Source organism: Drosophila albomicans, unplaced genomic scaffold (assembly GCF_009650485.2).
Source record: "Drosophila albomicans strain 15112-1751.03 unplaced genomic scaffold, ASM965048v2 utg000364l_pilon, whole genome shotgun sequence".
Taxonomy (NCBI): domain Eukaryota; kingdom Metazoa; phylum Arthropoda; class Insecta; order Diptera; family Drosophilidae; genus Drosophila; species Drosophila albomicans.
In genome coordinates this window covers 2288-21907 of record NW_026263641.1, presented here as the reverse complement: position 1 = coordinate 21907, position 19620 = coordinate 2288, and the positions used below count along the sequence as shown (strand labels likewise).

General features: G+C 41.2%; 2 non-coding genes and 1 pseudogene across 2 annotated transcripts; all 3 read left to right on the top strand.

Annotated features, from left to right (window-relative positions):
* The first annotated feature begins 1044 nt into the window (after window positions 1-1044).
* Window positions 1045-3044, top strand: LOC117577530 (small subunit ribosomal RNA). The gene has a single exon (XR_004573280.1). It is a non-coding gene; the product is annotated as a small subunit ribosomal RNA (ribosomal RNA).
* Window positions 3045-3617: 573 nt separating this feature from the next.
* LOC117577483 (5.8S ribosomal RNA) lies at window positions 3618-3796 on the top strand. The gene has a single exon (XR_004573254.1). It is a non-coding gene; the product is annotated as a 5.8S ribosomal RNA (ribosomal RNA).
* Window positions 3797-4150: 354 nt separating this feature from the next.
* Window positions 4151-8907, top strand: LOC117577496 (large subunit ribosomal RNA; annotated as a pseudogene).
* The last annotated feature ends 10713 nt before the right edge of the window (window positions 8908-19620 follow it).

The following is a 19620-nucleotide window of genomic DNA, read 5'->3' as shown; positions in this document are numbered from 1 at the left end:
ATGGTTTCGTGACTTGGATAGCGTTTATGTTTTTGCTATTTCAATGTATTCGTGTCTTGAGTGATGTCGCGACTTTGCTAAAAGCGATAACCGAGTTTTAGCTTTAGAGTCTTATAAGCTGGAACTTTTTCACGCAGCGGCTCACGACCTTGGGTAAATGTTCGAACAGCTGTGACAAGCTTTAAAGCTCGATAGCTTTCAAAAGCCTTGGAAATTTTCCACGCACGTGTATATTTTGCAATTGGAAAAACTCGATTTTTCACAATATTAAGAGTGTCAGCTGCACTAAATTATTCCGCACTTTGTTGCATTTAATGATCCCAACACAGGTGAAATCTAAATTCCGTCTCTGTCGTAATGTTTTTATAGGGTTTCTAGGTTCTCACACGGAGCACACACGGAGGCACGCTGTTCACTTCGAAGTTCGATCGCGACTGAAAAACCATACATGGTGGCAGTGTGTGTCTCATCACGATATATGTATTGATGCATATATATTTCAGTTTGCTGATATTTAAGTAATAAATATGTATTATTAATTAAAATTTAGTGTTCGTAGCTAAAGAATTAATATTTTGTGAATAATTGAAAAATCCTCTAGGACACTATTCGTGGACAGAGGTTTTTACTAATATATATTGTCTACACGTAAATGCAGAATTAGATAAAATATTCAATTTGTCATCAAAATAAAATAATTTTTTATTCAATTAAATGAATTTAAATTATAAATATGCATGTGTGATATAATATATTTAGTAAGTTGAAATAAAATGATATTTTTGAACGATTATATGCATATATATTTTATATATAAGTATATATATTTATATAAACAATTGTGAATTATAACTAGCGAACGTGAATGCTATCTAATTATGGCCACATTCGTATAGTACATGTCAAGTATAACATATATATATATACAATTATTGAATATTATCGTTTGTTATTCAAAAATATTTGTGAGTTGTCATGTATTTTACATATTTGAAGATTTATGTAATTATATTTTAAATATATTTACATAATGAAATGAACATTATTCTGGTTGATCCTGCCAGTAGTTATATGCTTGTCTCAAAGATTAAGCCATGCATGTCTAAGTACACACGAATTAATAGTGAAACCGCAAAAGGCTCATTATATCAGTTATGGTTCCTTAGATCGTTAACAGTTACTTGGATAACTGTGGTAATTCTAGAGCTAATACATGCAATTAAAACACGGACCTTCTGGAACGTGTGCTTTTATTAGGCTAAAACCAAGCGATCGCAAGATCGTTACACTGGTTGAACTCTAGATAACATGCAGATCGTATGGTCTCGTACCGACGACAGATCTTTCAAATGTGTCTGCCCTATCAACTTTTGATGGTAGTATCTAGGACTACCATGGTTGCAACGGGTAACGGGGAATCAGGGTTCGATTCCGGAGAGGGAGCCTGAGAAACGGCTACCACATCTAAGGAAGGCAGCAGGCGCGTAAATTACCCACTCCCAGCTCGGGGAGGTAGTGACGAAAAATAACAATACAGGACTCATATCCGAGGCCCTGTAATTGGAATGAGTACACTTTAAATCCTTTAACAAGGACCTATTGGAGGGCAAGTCTGGTGCCCAGCAGCCGCGGTAATTCCAGCTCCAATAGCGTATATTAAAGTTGTTGCGGTTAAAAACGTTCGTAGTTGAACTTGTGCTTCATACGGGTAGTGCAACTTACAATTGTAGTTAGTACTATACCTTTATGTATGTAAGCGTATTACCGGTGGAGTTCTTATATATAATTAGGTACTTGTACTTTTTTATATGTTCCCTCCTATTTAAAAACCTGCATTAGTGCTCTTCATCGAGTGTTATTGTGGGCCGGTACAATTACTTTGAACAAATTAGAGTGCTTAAAGCAGGCTTCAAATGCCTGAATATTCTGTGCATGGGATAATGAAATAAGACCTCTGTTCTGCTTTCATTGGTTTTCAGATCAAGAGGTAATGATTAATAGAAGCAGTTTGGGGGCATTAGTATTACGACGCGAGAGGTGAAATTCTTGGACCGTCGTAAGACTAACTTAAGCGAAAGCATTTGCCAAAGATGTTTTCATTAATCAAGAACGAAAGTTAGAGGTTCGAAGGCGATCAGATACCGCCCTAGTTCTAACCATAAACGATGCCAGCTAGCAATTGGGTGTAGCTACTTTTATGGCTCTCTCAGTCGCTTCCCGGGAAACCAAAGCTTTTGGGCTCCGGGGGAAGTATGGTTGCAAAGCTGAAACTTAAAGGAATTGACGGAAGGGCACCACCAGGAGTGGAGCCTGCGGCTTAATTTGACTCAACACGGGAAAACTTACCAGGTCCGAACATAAGTGTGTAAGACAGATTGATAGCTCTTTCTCGAATCTATGGTGGTGGTGCATGGCCGTTCTTAGTTCGTGGAGTGATTTGTCTGGTTAATTCCGATAACGAACGAGACTCAAATATATTAAATAGATATCTTCAGGATTATGGTGTTGAAGCTTATATAGCCTTCATTCATGGTGGCAGTAAAATGTTTATTGTGTTTGAATGTGTTTATATAAGTGGAGCCGTACCTGTTGGTTTGTCCCATTATAAGGACACTAGCTTCTTAAATGGACAAATTGCGTCTAGCAATAATGAGATTGAGCAATAACAGGTCTGTGATGCCCTTAGATGTCCTGGGCTGCACGCGCGCTACAATGAAAGTATCAACGTGTATTTCCTAGACCGAGAGGTCCGGGTAAACCGCTGAACCACTTTCATGCTTGGGATTGTGAACTGAAACTGTTCACATGAACTTGGAATTCCCAGTAAGTGTGAGTCATTAACTCGCATTGATTACGTCCCTGCCCTTTGTGCACACCGCCCGTCGCTACTACCGATTGAATTATTTAGTGAGGTCTCCGGACGTGATCACTGTGACGCCTTGTGTGTTGCGGTTGTTTTCGCAAAAGTTGACCGAACTTGATTATTTAGAGGAAGTAAAAGTCGTAACAAGGTTTCCGTAGGTGAACCTGCGGAAGGATCATTATTGTTTTAATGCATCTAACCGTTAATAAATTAAATTTGTTTTTCTCTTTTAGGGAATTGCAATATTTAATAAATTATGTAACTAATAAATATAAATATTTTATTCAATCATATGAGATACAATTATGCAACATATAATAATTTAAATTAGCTAAAAAACCGTTTGTCATGTATTATTATTATTATATACTGTATTAAGAGTGTTTTATGTGTTTTGGATAAAATAAAAAACTGCGTGTATATGTACCATAATATACATGCGTTGCAAAATGTATTGTGCATATTCCAGTGCGCATACATTGGTTCGCAACACCTAAAGAAAAACAATGTTGTACCTGTTTGCAGGTTAACGCTTTACATATGTTGATCATAATAAATAAATTTAGCTAAAATATACTTGTCATATATCTTATTATTATCGATTATGTAAAACTAAGACATTTCGCAACATTTATTTAGGTATAAAAAAAAAAATTTTATTGAAGGAATTGATATATGCCAGTAAAATGGTGTATTTTTAATTTCTTTCAATAAAAATATTCTTGACGTAATGAAATAAAAAAAAAAATTGTATCACTCTAAGCGGTGGATCACTCGGCTCATGGGTCGATGAAGAACGCAGCAAACTGTGCGTCATCGTGTGAACTGCAGGACACATGAACATCGACATTTTGAACGCATATCGCAGTCCATGCTGTTATGTACTTTAATTAATTTTTTAGTGCTGCTTGGACTACATATGGTTGAGGGTTGTAAGACTATGCTAAATAAGTTGTTTAAAATTTTTCGGAATTTTAAGCACATTGTATATTATTGGATAATATAAGTGTGAATCTAAAAAGTTCTCGCTTAAGATATTCATAATATGAATTAATAAATGAAAATACTAAAACTCTGTTGCATGAGAAATTTGAAGAATTATATGTTCTTTATTCATTTCAAATAATATTGAGGAATGTCTAGCATAAAATATATTATTTTATAAACTAGAATTGCCTCTTATTAACGAATATGGTATAAAGAATAATTTTGTGAATATTATGGACCTTCAAGAAAAAAATAGTATATTTCAAAATAGGCAGAGAATTGTCTATAAGTGTAATTAAACAACCTCAACTCATATGGACTACCCCCTGAATTTAAGCATATTAATTAGGGGAGGAAAAGAAACTAACAAGGATTTTCTTAGTAGCGGCGAGCGAAAAGAAATCAGTTCAGCACTAAGTCACTTTGTCTATATGGCAAATGTGAGATGCAGTGTATGGAACGTCAATATTCTAGTATGAGAAATTAACGATTTAAGTCCTTCTTAAATGAGGCCATTTACCCATAGAGGGTGCCAGGCCCGTATAACGTTAATGATTATTAGATGATGTTTCCAAAGAGTCGTGTTGCTTGATAGTGCAGCACTAAGTGGGTGGTAAACTCCATCTAAAACTAAATATAACCATGAGACCGATAGTAAACAAGTACCGTGAGGGAAAGTTGAAAAGAACTCTGAATAGAGAGTTAAATAGTACGTGAAACTGCTTAGAGGTTAAGCCCGATGAACCTGAATATCCGTTATGGAAAATTCATCATTAGAATTGTAATATTTAATCAATATTATAACGATAGTGTGCATTTTTTCCATATAAGGACATTGTAATCTATTAGCATGTATGGAATTTATCAAACAATTTTGATAAGAGTTTATTTAAATTAGAGTGCTTGCATTTTAACATAAAATAAATTTCAAAAATTTGATAAAGTGCTGATAGATTATATGAGTACAGTGCGTTAATTTTTTCGGAATTATATAATGGCATGATTATCATTGATTTTTATGTTTATTATAAGCACTTGTATGATTAACAATGCGAAAGATTCAGGATACCTTCGGGACCCGTCTTGAAACACGGACCAAGGAGTCTAACATATGTGCAAGTTATTGGGATATAAACCTAATAGCGTAATTAACTTGACTATTATTGGGATTAGTTTTTTAACTATTTATAGTTGATTAACGCAATCCCGGGGCGTTCTATATAGTTATGTATAATAATATTTATATTATTTATGCCTCTAACTGGAACGTACCTTGAGCATATATGCTGTGACCCGAAAGATGGTGAACTATACTTGATCAGGTTGAAGTCAGGGGAAACCCTGATGGAAGACCGAAACAGTTCTGACGTGCAAATCGATTGTCAGAATTGAGTATAGGGGCGAAAGACCAATCGAACCATCTAGTAGCTGGTTCCTTCCGAAGTTTCCCTCAGGATAGCTGGTGCATTTAACTGTTGTATAAAATAATCTTATCTGGTAAAGCGAATGATTAGAGGCCTTAGGGTCGAAACGATCTTAACCTATTCTCAAACTTTAAATGGGTAAGAACCTTAACTTTCTTGATATGAAGTTTAAGGTTATGATATAATGTGCCCAGTGGGCCACTTTTGGTAAGCAGAACTGGCGCTGTGGGATGAACCAAACGTAATGTTACGGTGCCCAAATTAACAACTCATTCAGAAACCATGAAAGGCGTTGGTTGCTTAAAACAGCAGGACGGTGATCATGGAAGTCGAAATCCGCTAAGGAGTGTGTAACAACTCACCTGCCGAAGCAACTAGCCCTTAAAATGGATGGCGCTTAAGTTGTATACCTATACATTACCGCTAAAGTAGATGATTTATATTACTTGTAATATAAATTTTGAAACTTTAGTGAGTAGGAAGGTACAATGGTGTGCTTAGAAGTGTTTGGCGTAAGCCTGCATGGAGCCGTCATTGGTACAGATCTTGGTGGTAGTAGCAAATAATCGAATGAGACCTTGGAGGACTGAAGTGGAGAAGGGTTTCGTGTGAACAGTGGTTGATCACGAGTTAGTCGGTCCTAAGTTCAAGGCGAAAGCCGAAAATTTCAAGTAAAAAAAGTAACTAAAATTTATTTTGTCATAATTAAAAAACTTGAATAATTTTGAACGAAAGGGAATACGGTTCCAATTCCGTAACCTGTTGAGTATCCGTTTGTTATTAAATATGGGCCTCGTGCTCATCCTGGCAACAGGAACGACCATAAAGAAGCCGTCGAGAGATATCGGAAGAGTTTTCTTTTCTGTTTTATAGCCGTACTACCATGGAAGTCTTTCGCAGAGAGATATGGTAGATGGGCTAGAAGAGCATGACATATACTGTTGTGTCGATATTTCTCCTCGGACCTTGAAAATTTATGGTGGGGACACGCAAACTTCTCAACAGGCCGTACCAATATCCGCAGCTGGTCTCCAAGGTGAAGAGTCTCTAGTCGATAGAATAATGTAGGTAAGGGAAGTCGGCAAATTAGATCCGTAACTTCGGGATAAGGATTGGCTCTGAAGATTGAGATAGTCGGGCTTGATTGGGAAACAATAACATGGTTTATGTGCTCGTTCTGGGTAAATAGAGTTTCTATCATTTATGGTAGTTTCTTGTTCCCCGGATAGTTTAGTTACGTAGCCAATTGTGGAACTTTCTTGCTAAAATTTTTAAGAATACTAGTTGGGCAACCAGCTAGTTCTTTTAAATTATAACGATTATCAATTAACAATCAATTCAGAACTGGCACGGACTTGGGGAATCCGACTGTCTAATTAAAACAAAGCATTGTGATGGCCCTAGCGGGTGTTGACACAATGTGATTTCTGCCCAGTGCTCTGAATGTCAAAGTGAAGAAATTCAAGTAAGCGCGGGTCAACGGCGGGAGTAACTATGTCTCTCTCAGTCGATTGGGATCCGCGTCAGCGGGGTTTCTTCCTACTGACGGTTGCGCCGATAACGCGACAATAGTTGACTTAATCCTGAGGGACCACCATAGACGTCATGCGTCGTGTTATATCGCGACACTTGATGTCAGCAAAGCGTTTGACTCTGTGTCTCACGCAGCGGTAATTGAACACCCTATCCGCGTATGGTGCACCAACGGGTTTTGTTGACTACGTACGTAGCTTGTACTTGGGAGGTGGCACTAGTCTCAATGGTAAAGGCTGGAGATCAGAGGAATTCGTCCCTGCTAGAGGTGTGAAGCAGGGTGACCCTTTGTCTCCACATATGTTCAACTTGGTCATCGACCGGTTGCTCAGGTCTCTACCGGACGAGATTGGTGTCAGTGTCGGAAATGCCAAAACAAACGCTGCAGCGTTCGCAGACGATCTGGTGTTGTTTGCTTCTACACCGAAGGGCCTTCAGGCATTATTGGATACCACGGTCTCCTTTTTGGCGTCCGTTGGGCTGACCCTAAAACGCTAATAAGTGTTTTACTGTTAGTGTCAAGGGGGCAACCGAAGCAGAAGTGTACTGTGATCGAATCACGGAGCTTCTGTGTAGGTTCGCGCACGTGTCCAAGCTTGAAGCGTTCGGAGGAGTGGAGGTATCTCGGCAGAGTTCAGTTCACTGCGGACGGGAGGGCCCGCTACAATCCGACTGAGGACATTGGTCCCAGATTGGATATCATATCGCGGTCCCCCCTGAAGCCACAGCAGAAGTTATTCGCCTCAGAACTGTCCTCATTCCACAGCTATATCACAAGCTAACCCTTGGGAGTGTGGCAATAGGCGTTTTGAGAAAGTGTGACAGACTGACGGTCGCTATCGTAAGAAATGGTTAGATCTTCCTATGGATGTGTCAGTAAGCATTCTTCCATGCACCCCACACAAGTGGGGGTCTCGGTGTTCCCTCAGTTCGAAGGACAGCTCCAATGCTGCGCATACAGAGGCTAACGAACATAAAATGGCCCCACCTCGAGCAATCCGAGACGGCCAGTTCGTTCCTTAGTGCGGAAATTCGGAGGGACCGAGATAGGTGCAAGGCATCGGGAGACGCGGCTCTGGATACACGCCTTTTGATCGATTCGTACTGGGCGGATAGGTTGCACTCCTCTGTTGATGGTAGCGGTCTCCGTGAAGCAGGGCGTTATGCTCCGCAACACGGGTGGTTGTCGCACCCACGCGTTTGTTAACTGGAAAAGCTTATTTGAATGGGATCAAACTGCGGATAAATGCCCTACCCACGCGGTCTCGTACCACGAGGGGAAGGCACGAATTGGAGAGGCAGTGTCGTGCAGGATGTGATGCTCCCGAATCACTTAAACCACATTCTGCAGAAGTGTCATCGTACGCATGGGAGGCGGGTGGCTAGACACAACAGTGTAGCTAATTATCTCAAGCGGGGACTTGAGACGAGAGGCTACTCTGTCATTGCTGAACCAAGTCTGCAGGAGAGAACAGGATATATAAGCCGGACCTGGTGGGTTTCCGACCAGATCACACTATAGTGATCGACGCTCAGGTTGTGACTGACGGACTTGATCTTGACCAAGCTCATCAGAGTAAGGTTGAGATCTACGACAGACAGACGTACGAACGGCTCTGGTTCGGGATTATCGGGCACATGAGGACATTAAAATCGTTTCTGCTACGCTAAACTGGAGGGGCATCTGGAGCTATCGGTCGGTAAAACGACTGAGAGCACTGGGAGTCCTTAACGCTGGTGATAGCAATATTATCAGTACCAGGGTGGTAGATGGCGGAGTCTGCGGCTTTAAGACGTTCATGTTCCATACTGGATATCGCCAAGGAGTGGGTTAGCACCGAGGTTTACTTTCCTCATTGAAAGTCAACTACACTGGCCAACATCTATTGTGTACAAAGTAAAGGGAAAACAGTCATATGACGTGCCATTCATATATGGCATTGTTGTGTGGGCAAATTCATTTCCTACAAAAATAGCCAAATGCCTCGTCATCTAATTAGTGACGCGCATGAATGGATTAACGAGATTCCTACTGTCCCTATCTACTCGTTGCGAACGAACTTCCGAAGTGTGAGCAGACGTGCGTCCCGTGCGCTCCGTACGAAAATCGCGTAACACGATAAAAACAGTGCCGACAAAGACGGAATTTAGTGTGTCCCGTGCGGGAACCTAAACGCAATAATTTGGATAGAAAATAGTGACAGTGACACTTAGATTTCCGAGAAATTTAATTTCTTTGTGGAAAATTAATACCACGTGCGTGAAAAGTTCTAGTTCTAGTTCTAGTTCTAGTTCTAGTTCTAGTTCCTAGTTCTTTCAGTGAATAGCAATAAAAGAAGAAGAAGAAAATAAGAAAGTTGAGAAAAGCTCACAGTTTTTGTCACGGACAAAAGCTTGTTAATTTGGACCTTACACTGAGTACACTGCTTGCCACAAGTGTACTGGTTGCACTGCTTGGTTTTACTGCTTGCAGTATTTCTTCTGCGGTTGTTGTGATGAACAATAAAATGCGCGGAATGTCGAGTGTGTGTAGCGAGTCTGAAATGTCCATTTCAGAGGATCGCCCAAAAGTGAAAGAGAAAAGGAGCAGACGGGCGCGGAATAGGGCTGTATCGTCGCCCATCTTGGTTGCGAGCGACGATGCCTCCTCTGCCAAGCGGCTGGCTGTCTCCTTCATTGGAGCCAACGCCGATGGAGCAGCCGTCAACGATGTCGCCACTGGATCCGCCGCTGGAGCCGCCGCTGGAACCGCTGCTGGAACCGCCGCTGGAGTCGCCGATGGAGTTGCTGCTGCTACTGCCGCCCCTGCACCCGCTACGGTGGAGGCTATCGCCCGAATGAGCGGGCCTGCCTGTCCAGCTCCTGCTGGTAATTTTGTTGCTGCCAGTGTGGTGAAGGAAGGGTCTGATGCCGTATTGGCTCAGCTGGCGGGTGTAGACCAGACGGTGAGGTCCGCTGTGCTGCGCGCTGGAATGGCGCCGGAAGCGGCCATCGCCGTTTTGGAGGCAACTGCCCGGCTTGGCGAGCTGGTGACCGCGCTAGTTGTGCGAAACGCCGTTTTGGAGACGAAGGTTGCGTTGTGCCAACCAGCTGCTGCGCCCTTTACGGCCCCAAGTACGAGTGGTGCTGGCACCAGAGCTGTCTCCGGCGTTGCCCCGATTGCCGCACCTCGAAATGCTCCTGCAGCCAAGAAGCCCGTGGAAACGTGGTCGGCTGTGGTGACGAGCAAGGACCCGACAGTGTCGGGCAAGGAGATTGCCGATAAGGTAATGAGCCAAGTTGCTCCAGCTCTGGGCGTTAGGGTTCACGAAATCCGTGAATTGAAGCGCGGTGGCGCCGTCATTCGTACGCCGTCAAGAAGTGAAATCAAAAAAAGTGGTGGCCAACGCGAAGTTCAACGAGGTCGGTCTGGAGGTTGAGCGCAACCGTGGAGTGAGGTCGAAAGTCACCGTGTTCGACGTGGACACAGCGATTCTACCGGAAGTCTTCATGGACGAGCTCTATGAGAACCACTTCAAGGAGGAGTTCTCGCCGTCGGCCTTCAAGAAGATGGTGCATATGGCGTCGAAGCCGTGGTCGGTCACTGACGGTGTCAGAATCAATCTGACACTAGAATGTGACGAAAAGGCGCAAGCGGTGCTTGATAAGACCGGACGGGTCTACATCAAGTGGTTTTCCTTCCGCTGTAGGTCGCTCGTCCGAACATACGCGTGTCATCGCTGTGTGGGATTCGACCACAAGGTTTCACAATGCCGATTGAAAAACGAAGTATGCCGCCAATGCGGGCAGACCGGCCATGTAGCGTTGAAATGTGCTAGCCCGGTGGACTGCCGAAACTGCCGTTTCAAGGGGCTTCCCTCCGGGCATTACATGCTGTCGGAGACGTGCCCAATATATGGTGCGGTCTTAGCAAGGGTGCAAGCTAGACATTAAAATGTTTAGCTTCATCCAAGCTAATTGTGGTCGAGGTCGAGCCGCTACCGTTGAGTTTGCAACTCGGGTGCGAGACTCCCGCCACATGTTCGCTTTGGTGCAGGAACCATACGTCGACAAAAGACACGGCATTACGGGCATTCCAGCCGGGATGCGTGTGTTTGCTGATCGGCGTTTGAAGGCTGCCATCTTTTTGGACGACCCGGATGCCATCTGTATGCCTATTGAGTCGCTCATCACGGACTTTGGCGTATGCGTGAGTGTCACTGGAAGATTTGGCTCAATCTTCCTGAGCTCCGTGTACTGCCAATACAACACTGATTTGGAACCGTACCTTGCGTATCTAGATGCCGTGCTACTACTGGCTGGTAGCAATCCGGTTATCTGTGGCTTGATGCGAATGCAGTGTCCCCCTTGTGGTTCAGCAAATCGCTCGAGCGTGCTCGTGGCGACTTGAACCGCCGAAGGGGTGAGCTGCTGACCGAATGGATTCTAGAATCCCGAGCCGGCGTGCTAAATGAGGTCAGTAGTTTGTATACGTTCGATAATCACCGCGGACAGAGTGATATCGACGTCACGATTGCCAACGAAGCAGCGCTTATGTGGGCCGCATATGACTGGAGAGTGGACGAGTGGGACCTCAGTGACCACAACACGATTTGTGTTGAGGTGACGCGAGACCCCAGAGACACAGTTGAGAGCGATGCTCCTGTTCCGTCCTGGAACTTCTCCAATGCACGTTGGCAGTCGTTCCGTGGTGAGCTTGTATGCAAGCTTGAGGAATTCCCGCAGGACTACACGGAGATGTCCATTGATGACCAGGTGTCTGCAACGCGTGCACTGGTGCACAGTGTATGCGACCATGTATTTGGACGCAGGCAGCCGAGAGCCGTTCGGAAAGTGGTCTGGTGGAATGCCAACCTCAGTACGAAGCGCCGAGAGGTCAGGAGACTGAGGCGGCGGCTACAGAATGCTCGTCGTCGTGGCAGCGATGAAGCAGGGCGACTTGCTACCGACCTGCGGATCTCCGTGGGTCAGTACAAGAAGCTTATTCTGTCGGCAAAGGAGGACAACTGGCGTCGCTTCGTTGGAGATAATCGGGATGACCCCTGGGGCATGTCTACAGGATTTGCCGACGTCACAAACGGAATTCCGAGCTGGGCTGCCTACGGGTAAATGGCGAGCCAGTCGTAACATGGCACGACTGTGCGAAAGTGCTCCTCCGTAACTTTTTCCCCGTTGCGGAGTCGAATGCACCGATTGCCATCCCAGATGTGCTTCCGCCCACACTCGACGAGTACGAAGTGAGTGCTTGTGTCGCCAGGCTACGGAGCAGACGCTCGCCTGGCATGGACGGCATCACTGGAGTGATCTGTAAAGAGGTTTGGCGTGCTATTCCGCAGCATCTTACAGCGTTGTATTCCCGCTGTTTAGCCGAAGGACATTTCCCTTCTGAGTGGAAACGCCCGCGCGTTGTGCCACTTCTCAAGGGGCCCGATAAGGACAGGAGCGATCCTGGCTCTTATCGTGGTATATGTCTGCTACCAGTCTTTGGTAAGGTGCTCGAGGGTATCATGGTCAGCCGAATGAAGGACATGCTCCCAGAGGGCTGCAGATGGCAATTTGGATTTCAACCTGGACGCTGTGTGGAGGATGCCTGGAGACACGTGAAGAGTACTGTCGACGCCAGCCCGGCAAGATATGTACTCGGAATCTTCGTGGATTTCAAAGGAGCATTTGACCACGTGGAGTGGGATGCTGTGCTACGCCGGCTGATCGACTCAGGCTGCCGAGAAGCCAGCTTGTGGCGAAGCTTCTTCTCTGGCAGGAGTGCGTGCATCGTCAGCAGATACGAGGAAGCATCTGTGCTGGTGACCAGAGGTTGCCCACAGGGCTCCCATCAGTGGTCCATTCATTTGGAACCTCATGATGGATGTGCTTCTTCGGCGCTTGGAGCCTTTGTGCAAACTGAGCGCGTATGCAGACGACTTGCTACTTCTCGTTGAGGGAAACTCCCGAAACGATCTGGAGTCGAAAGGAGCGGAGTACATGTCCATCGTAGGAGCTTGGGGAACAGAGGTAGGCGTGTCCGTCTCCACCAGTAAGACGGCTGTCATGTTGCTGAAAGGCCAATTATCGGCTAATAGGCATCCGGGGGTACGGTTTGCTGGAGCAAGCCTGCCCTACGTTGACAAATACCGGTATTCTGGGCATCACGGTCGGCGAGCGGTTGAATTTCAACCCGCATATCGCGTCTTTACGTGATCGGCTGAGCGGAGTCGTTGGTGTTTTGGCACGCGTACTACGGGTCGACTGGGGGATCAGTCCCCGTGCCAAGCGGACCATTTACACTGGACTCATGGTGCCTTGTGCGCTATTTGGTGCCTCAGTGTGGTATGCCACGGCGATGAGACGAGTAAGGGCCAGGATGCACCTACTGTCCTGCCAAAGGCGCATCCTTCTTGGATTCCTACCGGTGTGCCGTACAGTGTCCACTGTGGCACTGCAAGTTCTTGCTGGTGTTCCCCCGTTTGATCTGGCTGCCAAGAAATTGGCAATCAGTTTCAAACTCAAGCGCGATCACCCGCTGGAGGAGAGCGACTGGCTGTTTGGTCAAGATCTGTCGGGTCTTGATCACAAGCAGAAGATGGCGATGCTGGACGACCGTGTGCTGCAGGAGTGGCAAAGCAGATGGGATAATGGTGATGAACCCGGCCGGGTGACTCATCTTTTTATCCCGGATGCTGGGTTCGTCTTCAGCAGGCGAGACTTCGGTTTCAGCCTACGTGCTGGATTCCTGCTGACAGGCCATGGATCGCTGAATGCATTTCTACATGAGAGACGTCTAAGCGGAACGCCTGCATGTCTATGCGGTGCGGATAGCGAAGATGCGCTGCACGTTCTGTGTGTATGCCCCATATATGCAGATTTGCGTCACCTCGATGGACTTGGGATCGAATACCTGCATGGCGTCTGGAGGGTTTCTGGAGCGGTGGCGACACAGGAGAGGATGCAGCTATTGCAAACATTTGCCGATGCCGTGTTCACAAGGCGTCGGCAATTGTTGTACCAGGAGGCGACGAATGGGCCGGCAGTCCCGAGCTGAATGGCTAAAACTGCATCACCCGTGTGGTTGGCGGGTCTTAGAATTCCTCCACAGCTTATCCCTGCTTGTCGTATGAGGCGACTAAACGGATAATTTCTTTTTGGGCTGTCAGTCCCGAGCTGAATGGCTAAAACTGCATCACCCGTGTGGTTGGTGGGTCTTAGAATTCCTCCACAGCTTATCCCTGCTTGTCGTATGAGGCGACTAAACGGATAATTTCTTTTTGGGCTGTCAGTCCCGAGCTGAAAAGCTAAAACTGGCCTCACCCGTGTGGATGACGGGTCTTAGAATTTCACCACAGTGGACCTCCACTTATCGTACGAAGCGATTCTCGAGGTGCGTCACCAACGCTAACTGTTTGGAGTTAAATTGGTAGTACCCTTGTGGTACGAAACCTGACCGGAGGTCTTCTGGTACCACGGGAGCCAGGTGCCCGCGGACTTTTGTCCGTCCTGGCACGGGTTGTGGCCCTTCGGAGCATCGTGGTGGCTGTGGTTTATATCCAAATGCGGAGAGAGCGGAGTGCTCGACGTGGAGTTGCGTAATACAACCGGTTGCCGTGAACCACAGATCGGCAGAGGTTTTAGGTGGGCCTCGCTCCCCACACAGGAGGAAGTGTCCAGTCCAAACAACTGGCTCTTCAAATGTGTACCTGCGGTGAATTCCAAGGGGGCGCTGATCATGCTTAAATTGATCCCTGTGCTCGGGCACCGTGTGATAAGTCACTTGTGACAGGTGCACACGTAAAACACCGGGAATTTATATGTCCCTATCTACTATCTAGCGAAACCACAGCCAAGGGAACGGGCTTGGAATAATTAGCGGGGAAAGAAGACCCTTTTGAGCTTGACTCTAATCTGGCAGTGTAAGGAGACATAAGAGGTGTAGAATAAGTGGGAGATATTAAATTTCGGTTTAGTATCGACAATGAAATACCACTACTCTTATTGTTTCCTTACTTACTTGATTAAATGGAACGTGTATCATTTCCTAGCCATTATACGGATATATTTATTATATCTTATGGTATTGGGTTTTGATGCAAGCTTCTTGATCAAAGTATCACGAGTTTGTTATATAATCGCAAACAAATTCATTAATGAGAGAGTGCATTTATGTGTTCTTAAATTAAAAATTTGGTATAACTCCAATTACTCAGGTATGATCCAATTCAAGGACATTGCCAGGTAGGGAGTTTGACTGGGGCGGTACATCTCTCAAATAATAACGGAGGTGTCCCAAGGCCAGCTCAGTGCGGACAGAAACCACACATAGAGCAAAAGGGCAAATGCTGACTTGATCTCGGTGTTCAGTACACACAGGGACAGCAAAAGCTCGGCCTATCGATCCTTTTGGTTTAAAGAGTTTTTTAACAAGAGGTGTCAGAAAAGTTACCATAGGGATAACTGGCTTGTGGCGGCCAAGCGTTCATAGCGACGTCGCTTTTTGATCCTTCGATGTCGGCTCTTCCTATCATTGTGAAGCAAAATTCACCAAGCGTTGGATTGTTCACCCATGCAAGGGAACGTGAGCTGGGTTTAGACCGTCGTGAGACAGGTTAGTTTTACCCTACTAATGACAAAACGTTGTTGCGACAGCATTCCTGCGTAGTACGAGAGGAACCGCAGGTACGGACCAATGGCACAATACTTGTTCGAGCGAACAGTGGTATGACGCTACGTCCGTTGGATTATGCCTGAACGCCTCTAAGGTCGTATCCGTGCTGGACTGCAATGATAAATAAGGGGCAATTTGCATTGTATGGCTTCTAAAACCATTAAAAGTTTATTATTCATTTAATAGACGACGATGGATGTGATGCCAATGTTACATATAACATAGTAGTAAATTGGGAGGATCTTCGATCACCTGGTGCCGCGCTAGTTATATATATAAAACATTATTTAATACAATGACAAAGCCTTGAATCAATTGTAAACGACTTTTATAAACAGGCAAGGTGTTGTAAGTGGTTGAGCAGCTGCCATACTGCGATCCACTGAAGCTTATCCTTTGCTTGACGATTCGATAAAATATATATGTTTAAGGCATATATAAAAATATTATATATATATATTATATATATATAATATGCAAAATTGTATGCATAATTATTAATTATGTGTTATACAATTACGCATATAAGAAGAAAATTTATATAATATATAAATATATTATATATATATAAATAAATAATATATCTATGTGTACAAAATATACTTGTGTATTTTAAATATGCATTTATTTAGTATGCGTTAGTTATATATATTTATTTGGTAGCAAAAGGAACGCCATTATATTAGTGGCGAAAATTAATAATATGCATAGTAAGTATATCTATGTATACAAAATACTTGCATATTTTATATATGCATTTATTTATTATGCGTTGGTTATATATATTTATTTGGTAGCAAAAGGAACGCCATTATATTAGTGGCGAAAATTAAGAATATGCATAGTATATCTATGTGTACAAAATACTTGCGTATTTTATATATGCATTTATTTATAATGCGTTGGTTATATATATTTATTTGGTAGCAAAAGGAACGTCATCATATTAGTGGCGAAAATTAAGAATATGCAAAGGTATAACTATGTGTACAAAATACTTGCGTATTTTAAATATGCATTTATTTAGTATGCGTTAGTTATTTATATTTATTTGGTAGCAAAAGGAACGCCATTATATTAGTGGCGAAAATTAATAATATGCATAGTAAGTATATCTAAGTATACACAAAATACTTGCATATTTTATATATGCATTTATTTATTATGCGTTGGTTATATATATTTATTTGGTAGCAAAAGGAACGCCATTATATTAGTGGCGAAAATTAAGAATATGCATAGTATATCTATGTGTACAAAATACTTGCGTATTTTATATATGCATTTATTTATAATGCGTTGGTTATATATATTTATTTGGTAGCAAAAGGACGTCATCATATTAGTGGCGAAAATTAAGAATATGCAAAGGTATAATATGTGTACAAAATACTTGCGTATTTTAAATATGCATTTATTTAGTATGCGTTAGTTGTATATATTTATTTGGTAGCAAAAGGAACGCCATTATATTAGTGGCGAAAATTAAGAATATGCATAGTATATCTATGTATACAAAATACTTGCATATTTTATATATGCATTTATTTATTATGCGTTGGTTATATATATTTATTTTGGTAGCAAAAGGAACGCCATTATATTAGTGGCGAAAATCAAGAATATGCATAGTATATCTATGTGTACAAAATACTTGCGTATTTTATATATGCATTTATTTATTATGCGTTGGTTATATATATTTATTTGGTAGCAAAAGGAACGCCATTATATTAGTGGCGAAAATTAAGAATATGCATAGTATATCTATGTGTACAAAATACTTGTATATTTTAAATATGCATTTATTTAGTAAGCGTTAGTTATATATATTTATTTGGTAGCCAGAAGGACGCCATCATATTAGTGGCGAAAATTAAAAATATGCATGGTATATCTATGTGTACAAAATACTTGTGTATTTTAAATATACATTTATTTGGTACGCAATTACATGAATTTGGTAGCCAGAAGGACGCCATCATATTAGTGGCGAAAATTAAAAATATGCATGATATAAAAAAATATATATACATTTATGTATGTATCTATATGAACAGAATACTTGCGTATTTTAAGTATGCATTTATTTCATACACAATTATGTGTTTGGTAGCAAAAGAACGCCATCATATTAGTGGCACAAATTAAGACATGAGATATGAGTTCAACTTTGACAAAAAATTTCAACATATGAAAATTGAAGAAAAAACTTTTTAAATAGCATTTTATACTGTTTATTAATATAATGAGATAAGATTTTGAATTTAACTTGAGAAAAAGATTTTTTGGACTTGGTGAATTTTTTTATTGAACTGCAGCCATATGATATGAGGTTCTCTACCGAGAGATGAGTTCAACTTTGACAAAAAATTTCAACATATGAAAATTGAAGAAAAAACTTTTTAAATATCATTTTATACAGTTTATTAATAAAATGAGATACAATTTTTGAATTTAACTTGAGAAAAAAATTTTTTGGACTTGGTGAATTTTTTTTATTGAATTGCAGCCATATGATATGAGGTTCTACCGAGAGATGAGTTCAACTATGACAAAAAATTTCAACATATGAAAATTGAAGAAAAAACTTTTTAAATATCATTTTATACAGTTTATTAATATAATGAGATAAGATTTTGAATTTAACTTGAGAAAAAGATTTTTTTGACTTGGTGAATTTTTTATTGAACTGCAGCCATATGATATGAGGTTCTACCGAGAGATGAGTTCAACTTTGACAAAAAAATTTCAACATATGAAAATTGAAGAAAAACCTTTTTAATTATCATTTTAAACAGTTTATTAATATAATGAGATAAGATTTTGAATTTAACTTGAGAAAAAGATTTTTTTGGACTTGGTGAATTTTTATTGAACTTCAGCCATATGATATGAGGTTCTACCGAGATATGAGTTCAACATTGAAAAAAATTTCAACATATGAAAATTGAAGAAAAAACTTTTTAAATATCATTTTATACAGTTTATTAATATAATGAGATACGATTTTGAATTTAACTTGAGAAAAAAATTTTTTGGACTTGGTGAATTTTTTATTGAACTGCAGCCATATGATATGAGGTTCTACCGAGATATGAGTTCAACTTTGACAAAAAATTTCAAACATATGAAAATTGAAGAAAAAACTTTTTATATATCATTTTATATAGTTTTTTATAAAATGAGATAAGATTTTGAATTTAACTTGAGAAAAAAATTTTTTGGGACTTGGTAAATTTTTTGGACTTGGTAAATTTTTTATTGAAACTTCAGCCATATGATATGAGGTTCTACCGAGATATGAGTTCAACTTGACACAAAAAATTTCAACATATGAAAATTGAAGAAAAAACTTTTTAAATAGCATTTTATACTGTTTATTAATATAATGAGATAAGATTTTTAATTTAACTTGAGAAAAAAATTTTTGGACTTGGTGAATTTTTTATTGAACTGCAGCCATATGATATGAGGTTCTACCGAATGAGTTCAACTTTGACAAAAAATTTCAACATATGAAAATTGTAGAAAAAACTTTTTAATATATCATTTTTATACAGTTTTTTAATATAATGAGATAAGATTTTGAATTTAACTTGAGAAAAAAATTTTTTGGACTTGTAAAATGAATTTTTTATTGAACTGCACAGCCATATGATATAAGGTTCTACCGAGATATGAGTTCAACTTTGACAAAAATTTCAACAAGTGAAATGTTATGTCTATGTATATGGAGTGATATGCCGGCATAAGTCATATATAATTAATATATGAAAATAATCATATTATAAAGGCAATATGATTAAAAAAGTTTTGCTGTTTTACTGTTGCATTATTAAATTAGTGCCATATAAAGATACATTAGGTGGTGGAGCTACCTTAGTAAAATGATTGTAGAAAACGTGTCACAAAACCTATATAGGGGTGGTGATGAAAAAATTGTCATATGAGAAAAATTCACAGTGAATATATATGACTATGTATATGGAGTGTAATGCCGGCATAAGTCATATATAAATAAAATATGAAAATAAATCATATAGAAGGCAATATGATTAAAAAAGTTAAAAATAATGAAGTTTTACTGTTGTATTATTAAATTAGTGCAACATAAAGATACATTAGGTGGTATACCTTAGTAAAATGAGCTGGGT